The sequence below is a fragment of the Ursus arctos genome, unplaced genomic scaffold (genome assembly GCF_023065955.2).
Source record: "Ursus arctos isolate Adak ecotype North America unplaced genomic scaffold, UrsArc2.0 scaffold_31, whole genome shotgun sequence".
Classification (NCBI taxonomy): domain Eukaryota; kingdom Metazoa; phylum Chordata; class Mammalia; order Carnivora; family Ursidae; genus Ursus; species Ursus arctos.
The window spans coordinates 8,582,079-8,607,627 of NW_026622997.1; the positions used below are offsets into that span (position 1 = coordinate 8,582,079).

Here is a 25,549-nt window from a genome sequence, read left to right on the forward strand (position 1 = left end):
GGGGTTAAGGGTTGGTTAGTATAGCCCAGAGATGAGGATGACTGCTATGTCTTGCGCCTCAAGCTCCAATATGGCTCTGCGCATAAAGATCCTGTCAATATTTAAAATTTTGAGATTTTCTTCATGGTGTATTTCCTTGCGTTAATGTTGATTTTTAAAAAAATATTGTGTTGAAATATTTATCTTAAAATTTAATTTTTTTGAGAGCTGGGGTGGGGAGGGGCTGAGGGGGAGAGAGAGAGAGAGAGAGAGAGACTCCCAAGGAGGCTCCATGCTCAGTGCAGAGCCCAACACGGGGCTCAATCCCATGATCCCAAGATCATGACCTGAGCCAAAATCAAGAGTTAGAAGCGCAATTGACTGAGCCACGTAGGTACCCCTAAAATATTTAATTACTGAGCTTTGGGGTTTTTCCACCCCACTCCGACAATCTCTGTGTTTTAATTGTTGCATCGGGACCACTGATGTTCAAACCGATTGTTGATATAGTTGAATTAATGGCTACATATTTGTTATTATTTTCTATGTGTTGCCTCTATTTTTGTCTTCCACTCTTTTTCTGCATTTAATGGTTTTTAACTGAGCACTTTATATAATTCTATTTTCTCTCCTTTCTTGGCATATCAGTTATAGTTTTTTTTTAAACTTTTCTTAGTGGTTGCCCAGTTTGCAATACACATTTACAGCTAATACGAGTCTACTTTCAAATAACATTATATTGCTTCACAGGTAGTGGAGGTAATTTACAATAACTAAGCAATCCCAGTTCCCCCTTCCAGGCCCCTGTATCATTGCCGTCACTCATGTAACTTATACACATATATATGATATATACATCATCAAACACACGGTTGCTATTATTTTGAACAAACTGTTACCTGTTAGATCAATTAAGAATAAGAGAAACAAAATATTTAATTTTACCTTCACTTATTCCTTCAACACTCTTCCTTTCTATATGTAGATCTGAGTTTCTGTCCTATAGCATTTTCCTTCTTTCTAAAGAACTTCTTTTAACATTTCTTACAAGGCATGTCTACTGGGAAACAAAAATTCCTCAATTTTTGTTTTGTCTGAGAAAATCTTTATTTCTTCTTCATTTTTGAAGGATAATTTTGCAGATTACAGAATTGTAGGGTGATGTGGGTTTTTTTTTTCTCTCAACATTTTAAACATTTCACTCCACTCTTTTCTTGACTGCAGGGTTTCTGAGAATTAAGATGTAATTCTCTGTTCCTCTATAGATGAGGTGCTTTTTTTTCCCCTTTGGCTTGTTTTGGGATTTTTTTTTATCTTTGATTTTCTGTATTTGAAAAATGATACACCTAGGGGGTATATACATATATATATAAGGTTTATCCTTCTTGGTGTTCTTTGAGCTTTCTAGATCTGTGGTTTGGTGTCTGACATTAATTTAGAGAAATGTTCAGTCATTATTATTTTAAATATTTCTTCTGTTCCTTTCTTTTTTCTCCTTATGGTATTTCCCTTATGCACATGTTACAGCGTTTGTAGTTGTCCCACAGTCCTTGGCCATTCTATTATTTTCTCTTTTTTTCTTTATTCCCTTGATTTTCAGTTCTGGGGGTTTCTATTGAGATGACTTCAAGATCAAAGATTCTTTAGTCAGCCATGTCCAGTCTACTGAGTAAGCCCATCAAAGGCATTCTTCATTTTTGTTACAGTGTTTTTGATCTTTAGCATTTCTTTCGGGGTCTTTCTTAGGATTTCCCTCTCTCTGCTTACATTGCTTAATCTGTTTTCACATGCTGTTTACTTTATCTATTAGAGACCTTAGACTATTTAAATTCCCAGTTCCGATAATTCTAACAGCCCTGTCATATCTGGTTCTGATGCTTTCTCTGTCTCTTCAAATTGTGGTTTTGCCTTTTGGTATGGCTTGTCATTTTTTTCTTGAGAGCTAGACATGATATACCAGGTAAAAGTCGTTTGGTGAGACTGTGCCCCTGGATTGTGAACTTCAGAAGTGTTTCTCAGTTTTTCTCTCTCCCCCCTTAAGTGAAACAGGATGGCAAAAGTGGGCTGGAATTGGGTATTTCCTTTCTCTCAAGTCAATAAGCTCTGATAATATCCCAGCAAATTAGGCTCTAGTTAACTAGTTTCTTCTGAGGGCAGACCTTGTTAAGAACAGAGTGCTCTGTTGTATTCAAAATTGTTTCCTTTCTCCTCTCCTTGCAGGAAGCAGGAAGGAATTTTTCTCTAATATTTACTGTGGGGACCTGGTTGACCTCCTGAAGGTAAAACAAAAGTATGAGGTCCTTGGAGTTCTTAAGAGTTGACCACACTGAGCCTGAAGTAATTGTCAACTACAGTTCGGGTTTCTGTACACCAGCAAGATTCCTGCAGGGGTTTCTGCTCATGGGTTTCTGCTTTGGTTAGTTGGAATTCTTTTTATCTGTCTGTTTCTCTAGTTCTGGGGCAGCAGTCTCTTCTGTGACCTTACTTCTCCAATGGTTCCAATGAGAGTTGTTGATTTTTCAGTTTGTTTGACTTTTTACTTATTTATTAGGATGAAATGGAGATTTCTAAGCTCTTTACATGCCCAAACCAGAAACCAGGAGTACTCCTAGCCCTTCAATATTAGGAAGCATTGAGCATTCTAATAAGTTTGGCCTCTTGAAAAAGAGATCCTCTGCAGTCTTCTGATTTGTTTCAGTCAGGGTTGGTTTCTCTCCGTGGTCCGTGGCTGACATTCTGGAACCTCCCTTCACCATTATCCTGGAAATACCCTCTACCTGCCTTATATGTTAAATTCCATGTTTCCTATATCTTGGGTCTTCTTGTCTTCTTTCTGGATTTACTTTCTCTTTTTGACAAAGTACATTCTCCCATTGCTTGTTGATGAAGGATGTTTGAGAAGTATTTGTTTTTAGAGCTTGAATATTTATTTTTATTTCCTTATTATTTTTTTAAATAATCTTTTATTATGTTATGTTAGTCACCGTACAGTAAATCCTTAGTTTTTGATGTAGTGTTCCATGATTCATTGTTTGCGTATAACACCCAGTGCTCCATGCGATACATGCCCTTCTTACTACCCATCACCAGCCTATCCCAATCACCACACCCCTCTCCCCTCTGAAGCCCTCAGTTTGTTTCCCAGAGTCCATAGTTTCTCATGGTTCATTCCCTATTCTGTTTAGCCCCCCTTCATTCTTCCCTTCCTTCTCTTATCAATCTCCCTGCTATTTCTTATGTTCTATAAATGAGTGAAACCATATGATAACTGTCTTTCTCTGCTTGACTTACTTCACTTAGCATAATCTCCTCCAGTCCCGTCCATGTTGCTGCAAATGTTGGGTAATTGTTCTTTCTGATGGTTGAGTAATATTTCATTGTATATACGGATCACATCGTCTTAATCCATTCGTCTGTTGAAGGGCATCTCGGCTCCTTCCACAATTTAGCTATTGTGGACAATGCTGCTATGAACATTGGGGTGCATATGGCCCTTGTCTTCACTATGTCTGTATATTTGGGGTAAATACCCAGTAGTGCAATTGCTGGGTCATAAGGTAGCTCTATTTTTAACTTTTTAAGGGACCTCCACACTGTTTTCCAAAGTGGCTGTACCAACTTGCATTCCCACGAACAGTGTAAGAGGGATCCCCTTTCTCCACATCCTCTCCAACATTTGCTGTTTCTTGCCTTGTCAATTTTTGCCATTCTAACTGGTGTAAGGTGGTATCTCAATGTAGTTTTGATTCAAATTTCCCTAATGGCTAATGATTTTGAACATTTTTTCATGTGTCTGTTAGCTGTTTGTACGTCTTCATTGGAAAAGTGTCTGTTCATATCTTCTGCCCATTTTATGATTTGATTATTTGTTTCTCGTGTATTGAGTTTGAGAAGTTCTTTGTAGATCTTGGATACCAGTCTTTTATCTGTAGTGTCATTTGCAAATATCTTCTCCCATTCCGTGGGCTGCCTCTTAGTTTTTTGACTGTTTCCTTGGCTGTGCAGAACCTTTTTATCTTGATGAAGTCCCACAAGTTCATTTTTTCTTTTGTTTCTCTTGCCTTTGGAGTTGTGTCATGAAAGAAGTTGCTGTGGCCAATATCAAGAGGCTACAGCCTATGTTCTCCTCTAGGATTTTGATGGATTCCTGTCTCACATCGAGGTCTTTCATCCATTTGGAGTTTATCTTTGTGTATGGTGTGAGAGAGTGGTCAAGTTTCATTCTTTTGCATATAGCTGTCCAATTTTCCCAGCATCATTTATTGAAGAGACTGTCTTTTTTCCACTGGATGTTTTTTCCTGCTTTGTCAAAGATTAGTTGCCCAAAGAGCCGAGGGTCCGTTTCTGGGCTCTCTATTCTGTTCCATTGGTCTATGTGTCTGTTTTGTGCCAGTGCCATGCTGTCTTTGTGATCACAGCTTTGTAGTATAGCTTGAATCAGGCAACGTGATGCCCCAGCTTTGTTTTTCCTTTTCAACAATTCCTTGGCGATTCGGGGCCTTTTTTGGTTCCACACAAATTTAAGGGCTGTTTGTTCCAGTTCTTTGAAAAATGTCATTGGTATTTTGATCGGGATGGCATTGAAAGTATAGATTACTCTGGGTAGCATAGACATTTTAACTATGTTTATTCTTCCGATCCATGAGCATGGAATATTTTTCCATCTTTTTGTGTCTTCTTCAAGGTCTTTCAAGAGTGATCTGTAGTTTCTAGAATATAGATCCTTTGCATCTCTGGTTAAGTTAATTCTGAGATAACATATGCTTTTTGGTTCTATGGTAAATGGAAAGAGCTTGAATATTTAAAATTTTTCTTCATTTTACCCTACTACATGATTGAAAGTTTGGCAGATGGAACTCACTTTCTGTCAGAAGGAATTGTTCCATAGTCTCATAGTTTGCTTTCTTGATTATTCCATTTAATATATTTAGCAGAAGGTCAAGTGTAGGGGTAGTTACATAAAATCCAGGGCGACTATCCCAGAGCCTCCGTGGGGGAATGGCTGAGACGAGGCTTCCTCCATTTTCTTGTCCCTCACTTCCTCTGTATGTTTCAAGATGCTCTGCTCCTGCCTGTCCAAAGAGGACTTCTCAAAGGAAGAAATCCCTCCTTTGTTGGGTCGTTTGATTTCCCAGTCCTCTCCCTGGCAAGTCTCCAGAGTAAGTCCTCTCCCTTTATTGTCCAAATCACTTTGTACTTGTTATATATTCTGTATTGTGCTATGCTTTCCCCCTTCATCTCCATGTATTCCCTTGTAAACTCCTTAAGCCCATGGGTCAAGTCTTTATGATTCCTGTCTCCCCAGAGTGACTAGACCACAAAAACTTTGTTTACTTGCCTTGGATGGAGATGAAATTTGTTCCAGGAATCAAGTGTACATGCACAGACATCAGCTGGCCCAAATCTTTCTGGATGGAATTCAAGACTGAAGTAGACAGAATGCATTATTTTGGAGGCTCCCATCCAAACAAATTTAGGAGAAAATTGTTACCTCCTTGAGTGGTACAAATGGTACAGAACACGAGAGACAACCCAACCCCCTTCTTCTGCTGCTGACCCCAAGCTAACACCATGGGGACACACTTGTCATTGCACCACCTCTAAGATAAAGTCTGTGTTCTGACTAAAGTGCTGCATTTCAACATCCTCTATTATTGGCCTATGTATTATTAGCCAACTGCCTATTATTCAGCCTGGAAAACCTTGTAGAAGACTATTCATAATGAGAGCTAACATTATGTGATTATGCTGGAAACTGTCCTAAGTACTTCAGCTATTTTAACTAATTTAATTTGTATGGGGATCCTATGAGACAGGTTGTTATTCCCATTTTACAGATGAGGAACAGAGAGACTTAAGTAATTTCTTCAAAGTTAAACATCAGTGAGAGCAGAGTTGGGCACTGCTGTGTTTCTTCCCTTTGCCAACTAGAAAGCACTTGATTTATTGTCACTTGCTTTTGGGGATAGACAACACGATCCTCACGCAATGAGGGCAAATATGCTTTTATGCAGGTTCAATGTGACGACCACTCAAACTTCTACATTTCCCTATAAAATCACACGGGAGAAAGCCAATGTACAAATAAGCTCTTGGGGATCATCACGCGATCTCCCATCTTCTTTGAACACCCTAATTGGTTGAGTCACTTAGGAAGGTGTTAATAAATGAACAGGAAAGAGCGTCAGCTAGCTTGACACAAGCAGGTGCCAAGCAGGTATATTGATTTGAGAGCCATTACACGGATCTCAGGGTCAGGGTCTCATTTGTGTTTTTCATTATTTCTCAGAATGAGGGACCAGAGTTTCTGCATTCCTAACTGGCGGATTGCAGCAAGGAAAGACATTTCTTATGGATTCATATATTTTTGCCAGGTAAATATAATAATAAATGATATTAAGATGAAAAAGAAAAGCCAGATGAAGAAAAAACAATCCCATGCTGGAAATTTATAGACTTTTTGAATAGTAAGATATATTTATATTTATATTTGTGTGTATATATGTATCTGTGCATGTACATGGCGTGTGTGTGTGTGTGTGTGTGTGTGTGTGTGTGTGTGTGGTGTGCATGTGTGTATGTGTTTTTATTTGGATCTCCAACAGAAAAGAAATGCTCCTTCACGGGCCTCAGGGATCACAAGATACCGAGTGTATTTCATTAGGGCAGTATTGAGTAGTAGTTATGGCTAATGAGCTGGAGAAGCTGAGGTCACTAGGAAGGCAATGGGATTTTAATCTCCACATGTGGGAGCCAGTTTCCAAGAGGGCCCCCAGTGATTTTTCCTTCTTGATTTCATACCCTTGTGTAACCAATAAGATTTTGATAAAATGACAGTGTGTAACATTTAAGACTGGGTTATAAGAGGCATTGTACCTTTTTTCCACTTACTCTTTTGAATAACTCACTCCAGGGGAGGCCAGCTATCACTTTGTGATATTTAGGTAGCTGTAGGAACAGGGCGACCTGGCAAGAAATAAAGAACCAAGGCCTTCTGCTAGCAGCCAGCAAAAACAGAGCATCCAACTTGGAGTCAGATCCTCCAGCCCCAGTCAAGCTTTCAGATGACTGCAGTCCAGACCAGCAACATGACTGATCTCATGAGAGATCCTGAGCCATATATAACTAATATAGATGTATTGAGACATATTTTATATACCATAAAATATACTCATTTAAAGTTCCGTGATTTTTAGTATATTCATGGTTCTGTGCAAACATTACCACAATATGATTTTGGAACATTTTCATCACTCTCAAACCACACCCTGTACACATCACCCTCCTTCCCAGCCCTAAACATTTACTAATTACCTTCTGTTTCTATAGATCTGCCTATTCTGGACATATCCTATCAATAGAGTTATACACAACGCAGTTTTTGTGTCTGATTTCTGTCACTTATCATAATATTTTCAAGATTTATCCATGTGGTATCATGTATCAGTGCTTCATTCCCTTTTATGGCCAAATAATATTTTAGTGCATGGGTACACTACATTTCCTTTATCTATTTATTGGACATTGATGGACATTTGGGTTGTTTTCATTTTCTGTTTTTTTTGTTTTGTTTTGTTTTTACTGTGATCATTTGTGTACAAATTTTTGTGTGGACATGTTTTCACTTCTCTTAGGTATGTACAGAGGAGCAGAATTACTGGATCTTATGGTGACTATATGTGTAAACTGTTGAGGAACTTCCAGGCTGTTTTCTAAAACAGCCACACCATTTTATGTTCCCATCAGTGATGTCTGAGGGTTTCAAATTCCCCCACATCCTCACCAACACTTATTATCATCTATCTTTCAGATTAAAGCCATTCTTTTAGGTGTGAAGTAGTATCTAGATTATGTTGGTTATGACGTGCATTTCCTGGATGGCTTTTGACATTGAACATCTTTTCCTATGCTTATTGGCCACTTGTATATTTTCCATGGAAAATTTTCTGTTCAGATCTTTGGCCCATTTGTAATGGGATTACTTGTCCTTTTATTATTGAGTCTTAAGAATTCTTTACATATAATAATCCAAGTGCTATGTCAGGTATATGATTTGCCAGTATATTTTCCATTCTGTGGGTTGTCTTTCCACTTTACTGATAGTATTATTTGAGCACAAAAGTTTTTAACTTTAATGTAGTTCAGTTTATCTACTTTTTTTATTTTGTTGCTGGTTCTTTTGATATCATATCTAAGAAACTGTTGCAGAATCCAGGCTTATATAATTCACTCCTGTTTTCCTTTGAGAGTTTTAGAGTTTCACCTCTTACATTTATGTCTTTTGATCCATTTTAAGTTAATTTTTATATATGGTTTGAGGTAAGGGTCCAAATTAATTATTTTGCATGTGGCTATCTAGTCCTAGCACCATCTGTTGAAAAAGCTGTTCTTTCCCCCATAGTCTTGGCACTCAAATGACATAAATCGGTTGAGTATAGACACATGGACATATATCTGGACTCTCAAGTCTATTCCGTTCATCTATGTGTCTGTTGTTATGCCAATACTACTCTGTCTTGGATACTGTTGCTTTTAGATAGTTTTGAAATAGGGAAGGACGTGTCCTCCAACTTTTTCTTCTTTTTCAAAGCAATCATTTTCTCAGTTTTTAGTTTACCTGGGAGTGTCTTTATTTCACTTTTATTTTTAAAAGATTGTTTTGCTGATCATAAGCTTCTTGATTCACAGGTTGGTTGGTTTTTCCATCATATTGGTTATGGTCTTTGGCCTTCCTTATTTTTTTTTTTAAGATTTTATTTATTTGCCAGAGAGAGACACAGCAAGAGAGGGAACACAGGCAGGTGGGGCAGGAGAAGGAGAAGTAGGCTTTCCGCTGAGCAGGGGGCCCCCTCCCTTATTTTTGATGAGAAGTCAACTTATTGAGGATTCAGTCAGTCTTATTAGTGTTCCCTTGCGTATGATGAGTCACTTTTCTCTTATGGCTTTGAAGACTGTCTCTTTATTGTTGGCTTTCAGCACTTTGACTATGATGTGTCTGGGTGTGGCTCTGTGCTTTAATACTACAGAGAAATAACTGAGCTCCTTGTATGTGTAGATTAATTCTTTTCAGCAAATTTTGAAGTTTCCAACCATTATTTCTCTTAATATTTTTTTCAGTTCCTTTCTCACTATCTTCTCCTTCTGGTACACCCAGTATGCATATGTTGATGTTGCTTAAAGATGTCCTATATTTCTCTGAGGCTCAATTTCTTTCTTTTTTTTATCATTTTTTTTCTCTTTTTTCCTACTGCATAATCTCCATCTCTCTGCCAGTTTGCTTATTCTTTCTTCTACCAACTCATACCTGTAGTTAAGTCCTCTACTGAAATTTTCATTTCAGTTATTATATTTTCAATGCTAGAATTTCCATTTGGTTCTATTTTATAATTTATATCTCTTTTTTTATATTTTCTATTTGTTGAGACATCATCATCACACCTTCCTTTAGTTCTTTAGACATGCACTCCTTTAGTTCTTTGAATATATTTATAATAGCTGCTTTGAAGTTTTTGTCTGCTATGCCCAAAATCTAGACCCATTAAAGGTAATTTCTGTTGTCTGCTTTTCTTCCTGTGCGTTGGTCACACTTTCCTATTTCTTTGCATGTCCTCATATTTTTTGTTGAAAACTGGACATTTTAGATAATATGTTGTAGCAATTAGGGATACTGTTTTTCTCCCTTCTGAGGACTGTTGCTGTTGGTGTTTGCTTAGTGAGTTGTCTTGGCCAGTTCAGTAAATCTATTTTCCCTGCACTGTGCAGCCTCTGACATCTGTGCTCAAACTTTTCCCCCTCAATTTTATCTTTAAGCCTAGTTTCCTACCAGTCACCCCTGGGTCAGCATAGGTTATCAGTGAGTCTCTGATGGGTCAGAGGTTGTAATTAATCCCCCAAACCAATGATTTTCACTTGTTACCATGGGGTCTGTGTGTGGCTTGGAGACTGCTTTCACTTCAGGGCGTTTATAGGTTGCTCCATTTTCAACCAGGGACTAGTGCAGAATTTCTGTTTCCATTTACTATTTGAAGGACTCAGCCTTGGGCACACACGGAGTTCCCGATCACCAGGGGTGACTGCAGATTCAGCTGAGCTCCATCTGACTGTCTCTTTCCATGACCTCCTCATTAAGCTTCTGGCTAGTCTGCCTCTATATGTATCATACCAAGTTGTTAGCCTCCACTAATTGCTGGTTCATTGCCCCATTGTTTTCACTAATGACTGGGGCATAAATTGTTCCACAGTCTGATCCAGTGAAAGTAGAACCCCTTAGCAGGGTCAAGGTATTGCCAGTCTTAAGGCTTGCTCCAACATTTTTCCTGGGCAGAATCTCTGTGCTTTGGATGAAGTCAGGGAGGTGGGGAGATAGGGAACTCACTCTTTACGAGCTGCACCGTCCTTACCAAGCAGGAGCTGTGTGTGGGGAAGGTAGGAACAGGTGCCATCAGCAAGCTACCACAGCCCAGAGGTGAGGTTTGGGGGTTGGAGTGGGAGATGGGATTTGCCAGTATTCACCAGCTGCCAAATCTGTCTGCAATAGCTCTTCCACCCCAGGAATGTGATCTTGTATCTCCTCCATCAAAATGTGATGTTTATTTCCCCACCTCCTTGGGTGGCTGGCGGGCCCTGTGTCTGCTTTGACTAGTGCAATATTGGGGAAATAATGCTGTTCCCGTGGATGGAGTTTAAACCGGCCTCACATCTTCTCTTCCTGCCTCTCACGATACTTGTTCCCAAGACACACATAAGATCTAGCTGTCACGCTGTGAGAAGCCAATCTTCGTGCAGAGGCCATGTCGAGGTGCTTCAGTTGGTACTCCAAACCGAGCTTCCAGCCTATAGCAAGCATCAACTGCCAGCCGTGTGAGTGACCCATCTTGGATGTTCCAGCCCAAATGAGGTCCCAAATGACATCAACCCCCACAGATAGCATGCCCAGGAGAACCACCCAGGTAAGCCCATAGAGCCACAGAATCATCAAAGGTAATAAAATAGCTGTTGAATATTGTTGTTTTAAGCCATGAAGTTTGGTGTTCACCAATCTGGAAGTCCCCAAACCCCATTATTCAGGGGTTTTCATGGATGTTTCATTACATAAGCATGATCGATGAAATCACTGGCCATTGGTGATTGAAATCTATAGCCCTTCTTCTCTCTCCAAAGGTCAGAGAGTAGAGATGAAAGTTTTAACCCTCTAATCACATGGTTGGTTCCTCTGGCTGCCAGCCTGCATCCTAAAGCTTCTAGAGGACCACCAAGAGTCACCTCATTAACATAAAATCAGGTGTAGTCTAAGGGACTCATTATGAATAACATACACTCTGATTACTCAGGAAATTCCAAAGATCTCAGGAGCTCTGTGCTCCAGGGACAAAGACCAAATGTATATTTTTTTCTTATACCACAGCCCTATATAAGTAACATCTACCTAATAATCAGTAACTTCCAAACTTTTTGGCCATGACCCTGAAATACATCCTACATCCTAACCAAGTATGCAAACACCGCAGACATATATACGTAGGGGCATATATAACACATATGTAGCATATATAAAACCAAAGTTTTACTCAATTTCTAGGAAATCATATTCACCCTCATTATATGCAATATACTCTGATATTTTCAATTCAGTTCAATTCATTCATGTTCCTTTCTGTTTCTCCTTCTTCCTTTTTCTTTCAAATGCTGACTCCAATGCATGAAATGGCTTTCTTGACCCACTAATGTGTCTTAAGCCATAGTCTGAAAGATACTGTGCTCTCAATAGCCAAGACTTGCTATATCTCTAGATCTCTGAGACTTTAAGGAGAAGAGGGAGAAACAAAGACACACTTTGCCAAGGGGAGTCACCTCCTGGACCAGCAGGTAAAGATACAAATATGCAGAGTAAGAGAACAGAGACCAGTGAGTGTCAACATAAAGAAGAATGAGAACAAGTGATAGACGCCAGAGGAAAGACGTACAGACAGCTCTCCCTCTTGAAACTACTGAACACGTGTTTTTCCACCAGTCACTTATTTCAGAAACCCAAATTGGTGCCCTAGGACCCTCGTAGCCCCATACCTGCCCTCAAGCTTGTACTTGAGTCTTTGTGTCCCATTCTGCCAATTGCTCCTCCGCTCTGAGCCTTCGGACTAGTCCTTGAAAAGGCTGACTTCACAGAGTCTGAGTGACCTCATCACCAGACACCAATAGCCAGTAGGCTGACCACTATAGAATCTCTTCCAGAGCTGTGAACATAGTCGGAAAGGGAGTCCTAGCCCAGCACTGGAAAAGGGATTCTGGCTAGAAGAACCAAGTATGTCCCAGAAAGGATGGCAAAGGGCTTTGTTCTTAGAGATGTCATACCCAGCCTCGTGAGTTTAAAGACAGATGTTCTTTGTGATTCTAGAGAAGCATATGGCTGTTTACGCTTTCTTTATTCTTCCCTGGGTTAAATTGCTATGGCATTGTCTCACTTCTTCTAATGGACCGTGTCTAACATCTGTGCAGTTACAAATGGGGCATGCTCATTTGTGGGTTTATGGAGCTTGAATAACCTCAAGTCTGCCAGGGACCTGCTGCCTCTTGCAGACAGAGGGAAGCAGGGGGCACTGCTGGAGGGTGAAGTAGGTCAGTTCACAGGGCAAGGGAAAGTAACGAAGCAACGGGTGTTAAGGACAAAAAGAATCCTAACTTAACTGTCCTGTAATATTGTTTAACCTGGATTCATTTGCCCTCTCTAATGCTTGTATATGATATTTAAATGGCATTTATTGGGTTTTATTTTTTATATTATAAATGTAACATGCATATTATGGAGAACTTTTAATATAAAAAAGGAAACAAATCACTCATAATTGTGCCACTCAAGAAGACCAGTTACTGTTGTGATTTTTTTCTTTCATTTGTTTCATCCCAGGCATATGCATGCTTGAGATACATTTGAATCATTAAGCCATATATGCAATTTTGTAATCTGCTTTTAAAACTTCCCATTATATTCTCCATGTTTTCTTCAAAAGCATCCCACAGAATATATTTTTAAATTTTTTATTATGTTGTGTTAGTCACCATACAGTACATCCTTAGTTTTTGATGTAGTGTTCCATGATTCATTGTTTGCATATAACACCCAGTGCTCCATGTGATATGTGCCCACCTTACTACCCATCACCGGCCTATCCCAATCCCCCACCCCCCTCCCCTCTGAAGCCCTCAGTTTGTTTCCCAGAGTCCATAGTTTCTCATGGTTCATTCCCCCTTCTGTTTAGCCCCCCTTCATTCTTCCCTTCCTTCTCTTATCAATCTCCCTGCTATTTCTTATGATCCAAAAATGAGTGAAACCATACGATAATTGTCTTTCTCTGCTTGACTTTTTTCACTTAGCATAATCTCCTCCAGTCCCGTCCATGTTGCTGCAAATGTTGGGTAATCATTCTTTCTGATGGTTGAGTAATATTCCATTGTATGTATGGACCACATCTTCTTAATCCATTCGTCTGTTGAAGGGCATCTCGGCTCCTTCCACAATTTAGCTATTGTGGACAATGCTGCTATGAACATTGGGGTGCATGTGCCCCTTCTTTTCACTATGTCTGTATCTTTGGGATACATACCCAGTAGTGCAATGGCTGGGTCATAGGGTAGCTCTATTTTTAACTTTTTAAGGGACCTCCACACTGTTTTCCAAAGTGGCTGTACCAACTTGCAATCCCACCAATAGTGTAAGAGGGTTCCCCTTTCTCCACATCCTCTCCAACATTTGTTGTTTCTTGCCTTGTCAATTTTTGCCATTTTAACTGGCATAAGATGGTATCTCATTGTGGTTTTGATTTGAATTTCCCTGATGGCTAATGATTTTGAACATTTTTTCATGTGTCTGTTAGCCATTTGTATGTCTTCATTGGAAAAGTGTCTGTTCATATCTTCTGCCCATTTTTTTATTTGATTATTTGTTTCTCGTAAACTTGACCACCCTCTCACACCATACACAAAGATAAACTCTAAATGGATGAAAGACCTCGATGTGAGACAGGAATCCATCAAAATCCTAGAGGAGAACATAGGCTGTAACCTCTTGACATTGGCCACAGCAACTTCTTTCATGACACAACTCCAAAGGCAAGAGAAACAAAGGAAAAAATGAACTTGTGGGACTTCATCAAGATAAAAAGCTTCTGCACTGCCAAGGAAACAGTCAAAAAAACTAAGAGGCAGCCCACGGAATGGGAGAAGATATTTGCAAATGACACTACAGATAAAAGACTGGTGTCCAAGATCTATAAAGAACTTCCCAGAATATTTTTATCTCAATTTCTCTTTCATTCTTATAGAAAAAAGTATGTGTGCTCCACTGATATATTCAAAGATAAGCAGATTTAGAACATGCAGTATTTTGGTGTTCTAGCTTTTTAAAATTAGTGTCCTCAGTAATGACAGGCCAAAGTAAAGAAAATACAGGCCTCTTTTATTTCTCTGCAATTGCTTTGAAATTAGGCTTTCTCTGTATGGCGGCAGCACCTCTCATGCATTCCTTCGTGGTAACTGAGATGTGCAATCGTAAATCCTGGGAAAGAGGCCTAGAACCCATTTTGAAGGATTAAAATCCTACTTTTTAAAAAGTTGAAGGTCTACTAATCTAAACACTGAATCTTTTAGAAGGGGGAGAGTAACAAAGTCTCTTTTCAAATCAAGTAATTATCAAGTTAAGTTTCTCTCTGGGACCATTAAAACACAGTTTGTAGTCCCCTAACCCTGAGGCACAGCCTTTTCAAACTTGCAGACAGAGGGCTCTAGAACCCTCCATAATTCCATAATGAAATGGAAATTCTTCTGAACTCGATGGATTTTACTGGGGGTGGGGGGAATATCTGATTTCAATTTAGGCATAGAAAGTGGGAGGGGGGAGGAAACTTTTAAAAAATTATAAAACTCTTCCCTGTCCCCACCCAGCTCCCTTTGTGCGCTTACAATACTGTTCTGATTTTTTTTAAAGAATTTAAACCGGCTCCCCACCAAGTCACACCTCTTTTCCCAAGAGCCCATTAGAAGCCTAGTGTGGGGCCCAGACTTGATTCCCTCCACCTGCAGAGGACAGAGGGCCTCCCTGCTCAGAAATTGCACCGCTGGCTTCCTTCCTGTTAATGAGGCAATAAACTGCAAATGTCTCATTTATCATTTATTCTCTGCGTCCTCCCTATCAATCTAGCCACCTTTTCCAGCTACCCTTGAACGTAAAGCAGCTTTACTCCTGTCTCTCCGACATGAAGTTGACTTCAAATAAGAGAAAATAGACACTAAGTCCTCTGGGCCATTTTATGGCACCCATCAGAAAGCTGATGGGGGAGAATAAAACGCCATTCAAACGGGTCCTTTGTGTGGCTTCGAATGAGTGTGTTGAACAAGGCGGTACTTGGGCAGCTCCGGGATCACGAGATCAATTCCTTCCGTGTTTCTAGGGATGCCGAGGAACCCAGGGCCTGGGACTGCTTTTGAGAGCTGGTGCAGAGCACCATCCTCCGAGGACGTTCTTGTCTGATCAGGGCTGCAAGATACCAAGTCTTCCTCCCTCTGCTGGCACCTGAGGACTAGGCTATGGCGACATTGCTGGGGCCTGAGCGACAAGGAGACGAGCTGGAAAAGGCTGTTTGCAGGGAGGAAAGGCAACCCAGAACCACCAACGTTCTGCACACAGGACCCTACCTGCTCGGAGTCACAGGGGACTCAGACGAGGACACGGCGGCCGGTCCTGGCAGAGTTCCCAAGCATTGCTTCCGAGAGAATAGTGACCCCAGGAATCTGTGTTTTCCTGCCAATGCTGACCTCGGGCTCAATCGGCCTCCGGGTCTCCACCACAACTGCATCCCCGGCTCTGTCAGCCACCAATCCAGCCACCAATCTACAACCTACAGATTTAAGAAACCTTTACCCAGGAGATAAGGGCATTGGTTTGGTTTGACACGATAGTTTAGTTTTGTCTTCTCAAGGAAGCTGTGATTTTCAAGACACCAGATCTGTAACTGTATCAACCATTTAATGTCACTGATGGAAGTCCCATGCTGTAGGTTATGAAGTGACAGACAAGAGTTAAACACCTTGATCTTCCAAACCTACTTCCTTCCATCTTTGCACCATTGCTCCCTCCCCGAGCTACACTCCCTTGTGCCGAATATTAGGTGAGTCATTCTGGTCTGTGTTATTTCGTAGAGATTCAAATCTCCTCCACCTCCGTCTTCATACTGAAAGTCTAAAGAAGCCAAGATGAATCTCAATTTCAATTGTAAGTAACTAGGGGAAAAAAAAAAAAAGGAAATGAGATCAAGCTTTAAAATTTTTCTCCAGACCAAAAAAAAAAAAAAAAAAGCGTGTGTGTTTGTATTCTCTTTTTCCTGTCTCATTGTATATGATTTCACGTCACAAGAATTTCTGTTACAAGTCAGACCCACTTCTGCCTTTGAAAAAGGCACCACAATGCAGTTATAGAAAGGAAGGTATTTCATGTACGAGGCCAGAGTTGAGGGATGAACTGTGGCTCTTAAGCTTTGGTGAACATGGGTCACAAGAGCTTCTTAAAACTGTGAAGTCCTGCCGGATCTCCGCTCCGAGAGATTCAGCTCAGTACACCTCCAGGGGGTTCTGAAGCAAATGAGCAGAGGTGGGGGGAAGTCTCCGAGAAACACTGCAGAGTAAAGCAAAACACCTCTGGCTTTAGCAGCCTGTTGACCTTGGGGAGGACCAGAAGGTTGGGGGTGAAGAAGTGAAAGCCGTAAGTACAGACATCCTTTTAAAGATGTTTAGAAAGGGAAAGGAAGAAACTGAACAGTAGCTAGCGGTAGATGTGGGAAAGCGGGAAGATATTGTGTGTCCTTTTCTTTTCTTTTTAAAGAATGAAAGATTTAAGTGTATTTATGTGCTGAAATGAAAGTGAGAGAGGTTGAAAAAAAAAAAAAACAGGAGAACAGAAGATGACCGGAATCTAGGCCCCAGAAGAGGGAGGAAGACCTCAGATCAGTGCCTCACCAGCGTATGACCAGCCAGCGTTGCAGAGGAAGAAGGGAGTTTATCCTCTGAGTCAGGAGGCAATCCCAGTAATAACCTTCTGAGATGAGAGAAAATAGATGGACTTCTCAAGTTTCTCTATAACGGTGTTGCTTAGTAGTTTGAATTTACTTGAAGTGCTGAAATAGGGAGATAGGACTTACAGACAAAATGCATACCAAGGAGAGCTCTCATTGTCAAACCCCAAATGGTACTCTCTCCTAAGAAGAAGTGGTCCCTAGATGTTCGGGAGAAACAGCTCTATCGTCTCACCATAAAGGGGACGATTGGAATCTTAACTTCTCCTCGTGGCTGCTGTCTAACCCTTATTAAAAACATCCTGCAATGTTCATTGTAACTTGGGGCCAGTGACCCAGTGATTCTCAGTGGACAATATCTGACAAAGCACTAGGTGGTGGTAAAGGGATCTGATACATTGTTTTCTGATGTTCATTTTGCATTATATGCAAATTTATGTGTATTTATTATTATAGAAATGTACATTCTTATTCCAGCAAATAGAGACATGCTGAAAATGGGGGGCGGTGAGTCACAGTCACACAAAGATGTGACTTTAAGACTTGGGTGCTGTATTAGCTAACCCCCAGGAGGCCCCCAATAATCCTTGCCTGCCAGTATCCCCACCCTTACGCTGTCCCCTCCCACACAGAATCAGAACTGGCCCTGTGCGCCAATAAAACACGGCAAAAACGTAACTTCTGAGGCTAGGTCAGAAAGCACATTGCAGCTTCTACCTGTAACCAGCGGTTTTCAGTAGCAGCGCTATTAACATTTTGGACCAGAGAGTCCTTTATGCTGGGCGGCTGTTCTGTGCATTGTAAGAGGTTTGGCAGCAACCCTGGTCTCCACCTGTTCGATGCCAGGAGCACCTCGTGCTCAGCTGTAAGAATAACAAATGTCTCCAGACATTGCTGAATGTCCCTGGGGTGAGGGGGCAAAACTCCCCCCCAGCTGAGGGCCACTGACCCAGATTGTTGACCTGCTGGCTCTGGGGGAAAGCAGCTGCCAAGCATTGTGACACATTGTGTGTGACCTCCACACTGTGGAGGGAACAGAGGCCTCCCCCACCCCCCGGCTAATAGCAGGTACCAAGTGGCCATCACTGTAAGAGAGCCCCCTGGAGAGTGGATCAAGTCACCAGAAGACTGTTGACTTGGCCAAAACCGACGGCAAACTTCATGGGAGCCAGAACGACCCAGGTGGACCGCTCCCAAATTCTTAACCCATGGAAACCAGGAGAGAGAATCATGATTATGTTTTTAAAAATCACTCAGTTTTTGGTTGATTTGTTCAGTTGACTTCTTTGTTTAGCAATTATCCTTGATGTTTGAATACCGAGTACATATAGAGTAGATGGGCATTATTCTCAATCCTTTGTCTTTCTTGAGAACATTTCCCTCAGGTCTAGGTGAAAAATGGAGAGCAGCATGATTGTTAACTTACTACATAAAATTATCTTGTGAACTTGAATTATTCATAAAATTTCAGTTAGTGGGTAGAAAATATGTTACAAACACAAGCCCCAAGGCCCGTGGTGAAATGAGATGCTGGCTCAAGAGAAAGTCTTAGCTATGGCATCCTAATTTTTGTGAACTCAGTTCCTGTCTCCAAAGTGATGACAGTATAATTTGTAGGAACCCCCACTCCCTGCATGGCCAGATCTGCAGAAGAATTAATAATGTATCTTATGGGGCCTCAGTTCCTTGCTCAGGCATACATCATGAGGCGAACTCAGGAGTCATAGCGGTGATTATGCTAATTCAGACTGATTGTAGACGGGTCTACCTCCCTCTGCAAGCTTAAAGAGAGCATGAATATCATTTACTACTTAAAAAAACAAATCTAGATGTCTTTCCTAAACAGGCTGAATGCACTGCTCCCACAGTGAGGCACTTACTGAGGTGGGAAATCAAATTTGTCAGTCCTGGGAACAACGAATCAGAGGCCCGGCTCTTGCTCGTCCTGTTGTTTTGATATTAAGCTCTGGGGCCAGTGTGTTGCCCTGAGATCTTGGCAAGGTAGCTCGGGGTTTTTGTTTTTGTCATTGTGTGTTTCCCATACGATTCTCATTCTTGACAAGGGATTAAAGTCCCTGTATCTCCCCCGCCTTTTTTTTTTTTTAGCTGCCATAGGCTTGAAAGGGTTACTCAGTTTGGTTTTCAATATTGTTAACAAAAATGTATACTCCACTTTTTACTACAGTCGACAATTACAGATATTATTCCATTAGCAAATTGCAGATTTTAGATTACTGAATCCAGTTATCCAGTTCTAGAAATATAAATGCCATGCCAGTGATTATCCTGAAAATTTATTAGGGGAGAGAAAACTGGAAATTAGGGAGCAAAGAACTATTAAATTCTTATTTCCTTGGCTTGATTTTAAAGTTCTACCAGCCGGGGCACCTGGGTGGCACAGCGGTTGAGCATCTGCCTTCGGCTCAGGGCGTGATCCCAGCGTTCTGGGTTCGAGCCCCACATCAGGCTCCTCTGCTATGAGCCTGCTTCTTCCTCTCCCACTCCCCCTGCTTGTGTTCCCTCTCTCGCTGGCTGTCTCTATCTCTGTTAAATAAATAAATAAATCTTTAAAAAAAAAATAAAAAAATAAAGTTCTACCAGCCAACAGATCACCAAGGATTTATTTGAGGGAAAAGGACAGAAAGGAAGGAAAGAAGAATAAGAAAACCTTTTTAGAACCTAAAATGAGCCAGATACTTTGTAAGACTCTGCATTTTCTCACTTAGGCTTCATTAAGAAGGTAGATACCATTCTCCTCAGTATCAGATGTGGAAACTGAGGCATTCAGAGCTGTAGCAACTTGTCCTGATTTTTAAGTGGTCGAAGCAGGATTTGACCCTAGCTCTGCCTTCTTCTTAGCCACTAGGCTAAGCCAGATAGATGACATTTCTCTTTGTGTCAGAATTATTGACTCTAAACAATGAAAAACAGCTCTGATAAGCAAAGAGGAATTTACTGGATGGAAAAGGGGTTGGTGGGAAGTGGAGGAGGATATGAGTGTGGCTCACCGGATCAATAGGAGAGGGAAGGACCAGACTTGGGAAACAGTAGAAAAAAGGAGTCTGAAATCCTAAGATACAGCAATAGTGTCCCTACAGAGGCAGGTAGCCAGGCCTGCTGGCTCTGCTTCTGAGAATGACCCAGCCCTTTCCCCCAAGAGTCAGAGTCCCAGACAGTGTGTCTAATTGGCCAAGCTTAGGGCTCATGTTCACCCATACAGATGCATCCCAACATGAGGAAGTCTCTGAATTCACCCTCTACCAAGACCTCATATGGTAGGGGAGATTTGGGGTCATGGACACCAGAGAGTAAAGCATGTCAAATGTCCACCAAGCTCTTGAAAACTAAATGTCTTGTCTTATGAAAAAACAAAACAAAACAAAAAACCCTGTAGAGTTGCAATATGACAGATCAACGTGGGATGAACGGGTCTTCCTGGTTAGAACATACCCTCCATGAGGGGTGGGACTGTATCTGCCCTGGTGTCACCCAGAGTCTGGGACATGATGAGTATCCTGGTAAATATTCCTGAATAAATACTGATAAATAAATCCTGAATTTCGTGAAGAAATTTTGCTTACTGTTTCTCCCACTACTTTTTCCGGGGACACCACACTTAGAATTCTGGACAGATGAGAAATACTTTACTCTATTTGCAGACAAAATATTACAAACCAAGAGAAAGAAAACTCCCCAGGATTCTTGCACAGCATTATGACGAAATGTCATTCAGGGCATACGCAGTAAAGCTCAGGATCAACCTTGCAGGTTACACTTTCCTGCAGAAATTTCACAAATCGTGTTTCTTTTTTTTTCATTTAAAGATAATGTATCATCAAAATTAAATGCGTTTAAGAACATTCAAAGCATATCCCGCCATGTTTGCATATTATCTTTACCTCTTTCTCCGATACGTGTTCAGCATAGTTATAATCCGAGTACACATGCCTTTTAGTAGGTATTATTTTTTTCCACAAGATATTAATGACAATGTTCTAGGTTTCAAAATCAACTACATAAATTACAATGTTAGTGGTGGCATCATATTCCATGATCTTGATGTACCATAATGCAATAAGCCATTTCCTTATTGTTGGACATCTGGTTCATATGAATCAGACTTTTAACAAGATCTGTCTTCGGAGAAGATCAAGAATATGGCCAACAGATGGCTTGTGAAAGTGATTTTGATATTACAGTATACTGATGAGTGTAGTCAATAAAACGTAACTAAGGATTGCTCACAAATTGGCTGGTGATGCGTGCATTTCATACACAAACAGAGTTTAAGGCAAATTAGAGGGATATGTGAAGTTCAACAGGATGACAAAAATTAGATGTAGATGAGAGGGAAAGAGCCAAATAAGCATGGAATGAAATGGAGCCAAATACACAGAAAAAGAGATTTTAGTCCCATTACTCATTGATACGTTAGAATTTTCACGCGCCAGGGGTTTCTCTACTTGAATCCATGATTCTGTGTAATCATGAAACATTCGTGTTTGAGTGTACTGACCTAACATCCTCGGTAATGATAAATCCTTTTATCATTATCATCAGGTCTCCCTAAGATTATTTTAAATCCATATACTTAGATTAAAGCAGCAGTTTTTGGAGTCAGAGGCAGGAATGGACAGCAATGGGAAAAAAAACAAAAACAGGAATCCCCGGGGTGAATTTTGACTGATGGGCTTGTGGAGGTTTATGAAGATATTTTGAAGAGAAATAGAAAAAAAAATTAAAAGAACTATTTCTGTAGAGCGTGTTTTTATTAGGAAAAAAATTAAAAAGCTATATCAGGCCATTTATGCCTTGTACCAGACACACTCTCTCACGCATTCAGACTATGTCTTAGGTCTTAAGGGGCTGAAGTTGTCTGTTTATAAAAACCAGATCCTCATCCCTGCCCACACTGTTCCCAGTTAAGCAATGGGTCAGATTCCATGTTCCTGGAATGTTTTAGCACTTGGAGCGACAAACTGGAAAATTATTCACATTGATTTGGCTCTGATAGGAACAAATATTTCTTCATCTTTCTTCCTTCTTTCCCTGGGCCTGCTGCGACGTTGCACCAACCTTGAAAATTCACCCAAACTCTGACACAATGAGACGATTCTGTCTGATGGAAAAGAGTCTTCAGAGACAGACAGCGGCAGCTCCTGTGACAGTACAAACCCCAAGTCCCAGTTCTTGGCAGGGGAATGGCCCATGTCATTCTAGGTCCCTTGGAGAATGTGTCTATAATAGAAACTACAGCCTGATTCCTCAGGCTTTATCTGCTCTTTAAATGGCAGCTGCTTCAGCTCCTATGCTAAGGAAGTGACCGAAGTCTATCATGCAGATGAATAGAGGTAATTACATAACTGTGTATGCTTAGTAATGTTTCAGACTGGATTGATAGCTAGATGATAGATAGATACATAGTCCCCATCACCCCTTACACACTCCACCATGTACCTCCTAAAAACAAGAACACTCTCCTATGCCACGCTCTCCAAGTCAGGGAATCCACACTGACACACACAGTTCTCCAATCTGCAGACCTCGTTCAACAGTCTCGACCGTGTCCCTTTTCCTTTGTCATGCAGGCTCCCCCACAGGGCACACGTTGCATTGAGCTGTCCATCCTATTGGCGTCCTTCCGTCTGGAATAGCCCGTGGTTCTGCCTGCCTCTAGTGTCCTTGATCTGTCTTCAAGAGCACGGGCTTTTCATTCCATGGCTGGCCCTCCACCAGCAGGAATACCACCAGCGTGATGCCGGGCTCTGCTCAGCACATCACCTCAGAAGGTTCGCGGCGCTGTCCTTTCCCACCTGTGGTGGTGTTACCTTGATCCCCGGTCAAGCTGTCTGCCACCCTTCCCCTTGCATTTGACTAATATTTTGTGGGCAGATAGTCCCGTGTTTTGCCAATATCCTATTTCTTACGAAGTCTCCACCCACCAGGGACATACACATGTATCAACTACTAATATTATTGTTGCCTAACGGTCATGATGTATTTCCACTGTTCCCCCTACCTTTATTAGTTGGCATTCTACTATAAGGAAGAGATTTCCCTTCGTCACATTTGTTTGTTTATTTATTTATTTTAGAGAAAGAGAGGAAGAGAGAGAGTGTACATGTGTGGGTGGGGGGAGGAGCAGAGGGAGAGGGAGAGAGAATCCCAAGCAGGCTCCACACCCAGCAGAGTCCAACGCAGGGCTCAATCTCACAACCCTGAGATCACGACCTGAGCCGAAGTCGAGAGACCATCTGTTACAACTGAGCCACCCAGGCTCCCCTTTTTACTAATTTTTTCAGTATGGACTCATTGATTCCTATCTCATACAGTGGGTAATCCAATTATCTATTTTGATACTTAAATTATTCCAAACTTGGCCAGTGAGAGCCCCTTCAAGCCAGCTCTTGTGTCTTTCTGCCATGTTATTCTAGACGTGATGCAGAATCCTGGGGAAGTAGGGAAACCACGTTAGGTCTGTTGACCCGGGAAGGCCTCTCTGAGGAGGTGAGTCCGGATGACAAGGCCACAGGGATGGCAAGGGCAATGCCTCAGGAAAGGGCAGGGGGTTAGGAACAGAGGAGAGGCCCGTGTGCCTGCAACACAGACCAGGGAAGGAGTGGGGGGTCATGCTAGGCGAGATGGGAAGACACTGGAGGGTTTTAAGTACGGATGTGCCATGATTTGGTTTCTATGTCCAAGCATCGTGTGGGCCGCTGTGAGGTGACGCGCTGCAGGAGAACAGGAACGGAAGCAGACAGCAGGCAGCAGCGGAGCACATTGCGTGTTCAGTAAGCCACAGACCAGCTTCCCCTCTCCAGTCTGACTTCTCGCCCTCGAAGCTACGATGCCTGATTAATCAAGAATGCGTGTTGGCTTGCTCACTCGTTCAGCTTCTGTTCTGTACGAGACACTGTCAGGTGACATGTGGGGTTTGATTTCACAGGCCTCTCTGTCCAGCATCCCCCCCTCCTGGCTCATGGCCCAGTCCCTTCTGGATGAGTCATAAGCATCTGTGAGCACCTCAAAGTCTGTATGTGGGACGAGTCCCTAGCACGGAAATGCGGGCGACCTCAGCATTACGCATGCTCCGTTTCGATCCTCTCAGGTTCTGGGTGACCTGCCTGGGGTAACAGGCGTCACCCCTGTCCTCTTGCTCCTGGCTTCCACCCTCCATGCCAATGTCTCCCAGCTCCAAGCACTCACAGCTCAGCTCTCTCCGTTGTCCTTGGCATGCCTCTTAACATACACACAAAATTAAAATTGCATGCCTGGCCACACCAGGAGAAAAGATCCATCCCTGTGGATCCACACTTGGAAGAGTTAGTGTGATTTATTAAAGTTGGATTTATTAAAACCCACGCCTTTGTCTCCCTAGAGAGGCGAAGGTGTTTCCTAGAACACAAGCTCTGAGGTCCCTGGGGCTCTTCCTCTGGCTCCCCTCAGCTCTCTATCTAGTGAATCGAAATAAAACAAGGTCATCTGCACTTTGTCTGCAGCACACTGCTTCCCTCTCGCCTTTGGCCCTTCCCCGATCCCAGTCCCCAGCACAGAAGCTACTATGACATGCGCACACGGACGGTGCACCACGGCAGACGTCTGGTGGAAACATTCCAGGGACCATGAGGTTGTCTTCGTCTTCTCCTGCCACCAAATTTACCACAAACTTAGCCCCTTACGGTGACACAAAACTTATGAACTCGTGGCTCCTGTGGGTCAGGAGACCAAGTACGAGGTAGCAGGGGCCCCTGCAGGGACTCCCCAGGCTGAAATTCAAGAGTTGGTCTCAGGCTTTAATCTCACTGAGATCCAGGGTCCCCTTCCAAGCTCATTGGTAGAATTCAGGTCCTTGCGATGATTTGAGTGAGGCCCCAGGGGCCACCCCTGTTCCCTGACATGTGGCCCCTCCAGGATAGAGCAGCTCCGGGCCAAAGGGAGCTGCTGTTTCAACTCTCTCTCTTCAGGCTGTCCTTCTCTAAGGGCTCAACTGGGTTGGTCAGGCCCACCCAAGACAATCTTCCTGCTAAACTCAAAGTCAACTGGTGAGGGACCTTAATCACATCTCAAAAATCCCTTTATCTTTACCATAGAAGCAACTCCATGCCAGGAGTGAAATCTCATTGTATTCACAAGTCCTGCCCACACTCAAGAGGAGATTATATAGAATGTATGTGTGGGGGAAGGACTCATGGGCCATCTTAGAATTCTGATTACTTGAGGAGACTCTCCCCCTAGCTTGTTTACATTTTATTTTTAATTGTAATAAAATACACATAAAATTTATTGTTCCTCCCAGCACCCCCCGCCACCCCCAGCTTCTCAATGTAGTGATGGCAGGAGGAAAATCAGGTAAAATGAAAAATTTGCCTGTCTCACTTCAAAGGCTTGCAATTTCATCAGAGCTTAGTTTTGTGTGCGACTCAAATTAAAAATGCCTCTGGGCTGCTCTTTGAAAGCCTTGTGTCCTCAGCCCCAGGGCTGGGACTGTAAACTCTGATCCCTTTGCTGGGCAG

General features: G+C 41.9%; 1 long non-coding RNA gene across 2 annotated transcripts; it reads left to right on the forward strand.

The window, feature by feature from the left end:
* The first annotated feature begins 6,192 nt into the window (after positions 1–6,192).
* On the forward strand, positions 6,193–16,271 carry LOC125283571 (uncharacterized). Of its 2 annotated transcripts, XR_007191470.2 has the most exons (3): positions 6,277–6,353; positions 10,715–10,928; positions 15,420–16,271. It is a non-coding gene; the product is annotated as an uncharacterized LOC125283571 (long non-coding RNA). The 2 variants fall into 2 exon arrangements; XR_008956694.1 differs by lacking the exon at positions 15,420–16,271 and having other exon boundaries at positions 6,193–6,353; positions 10,715–15,326.
* The last annotated feature ends 9,278 nt before the right edge of the window (positions 16,272–25,549 follow it).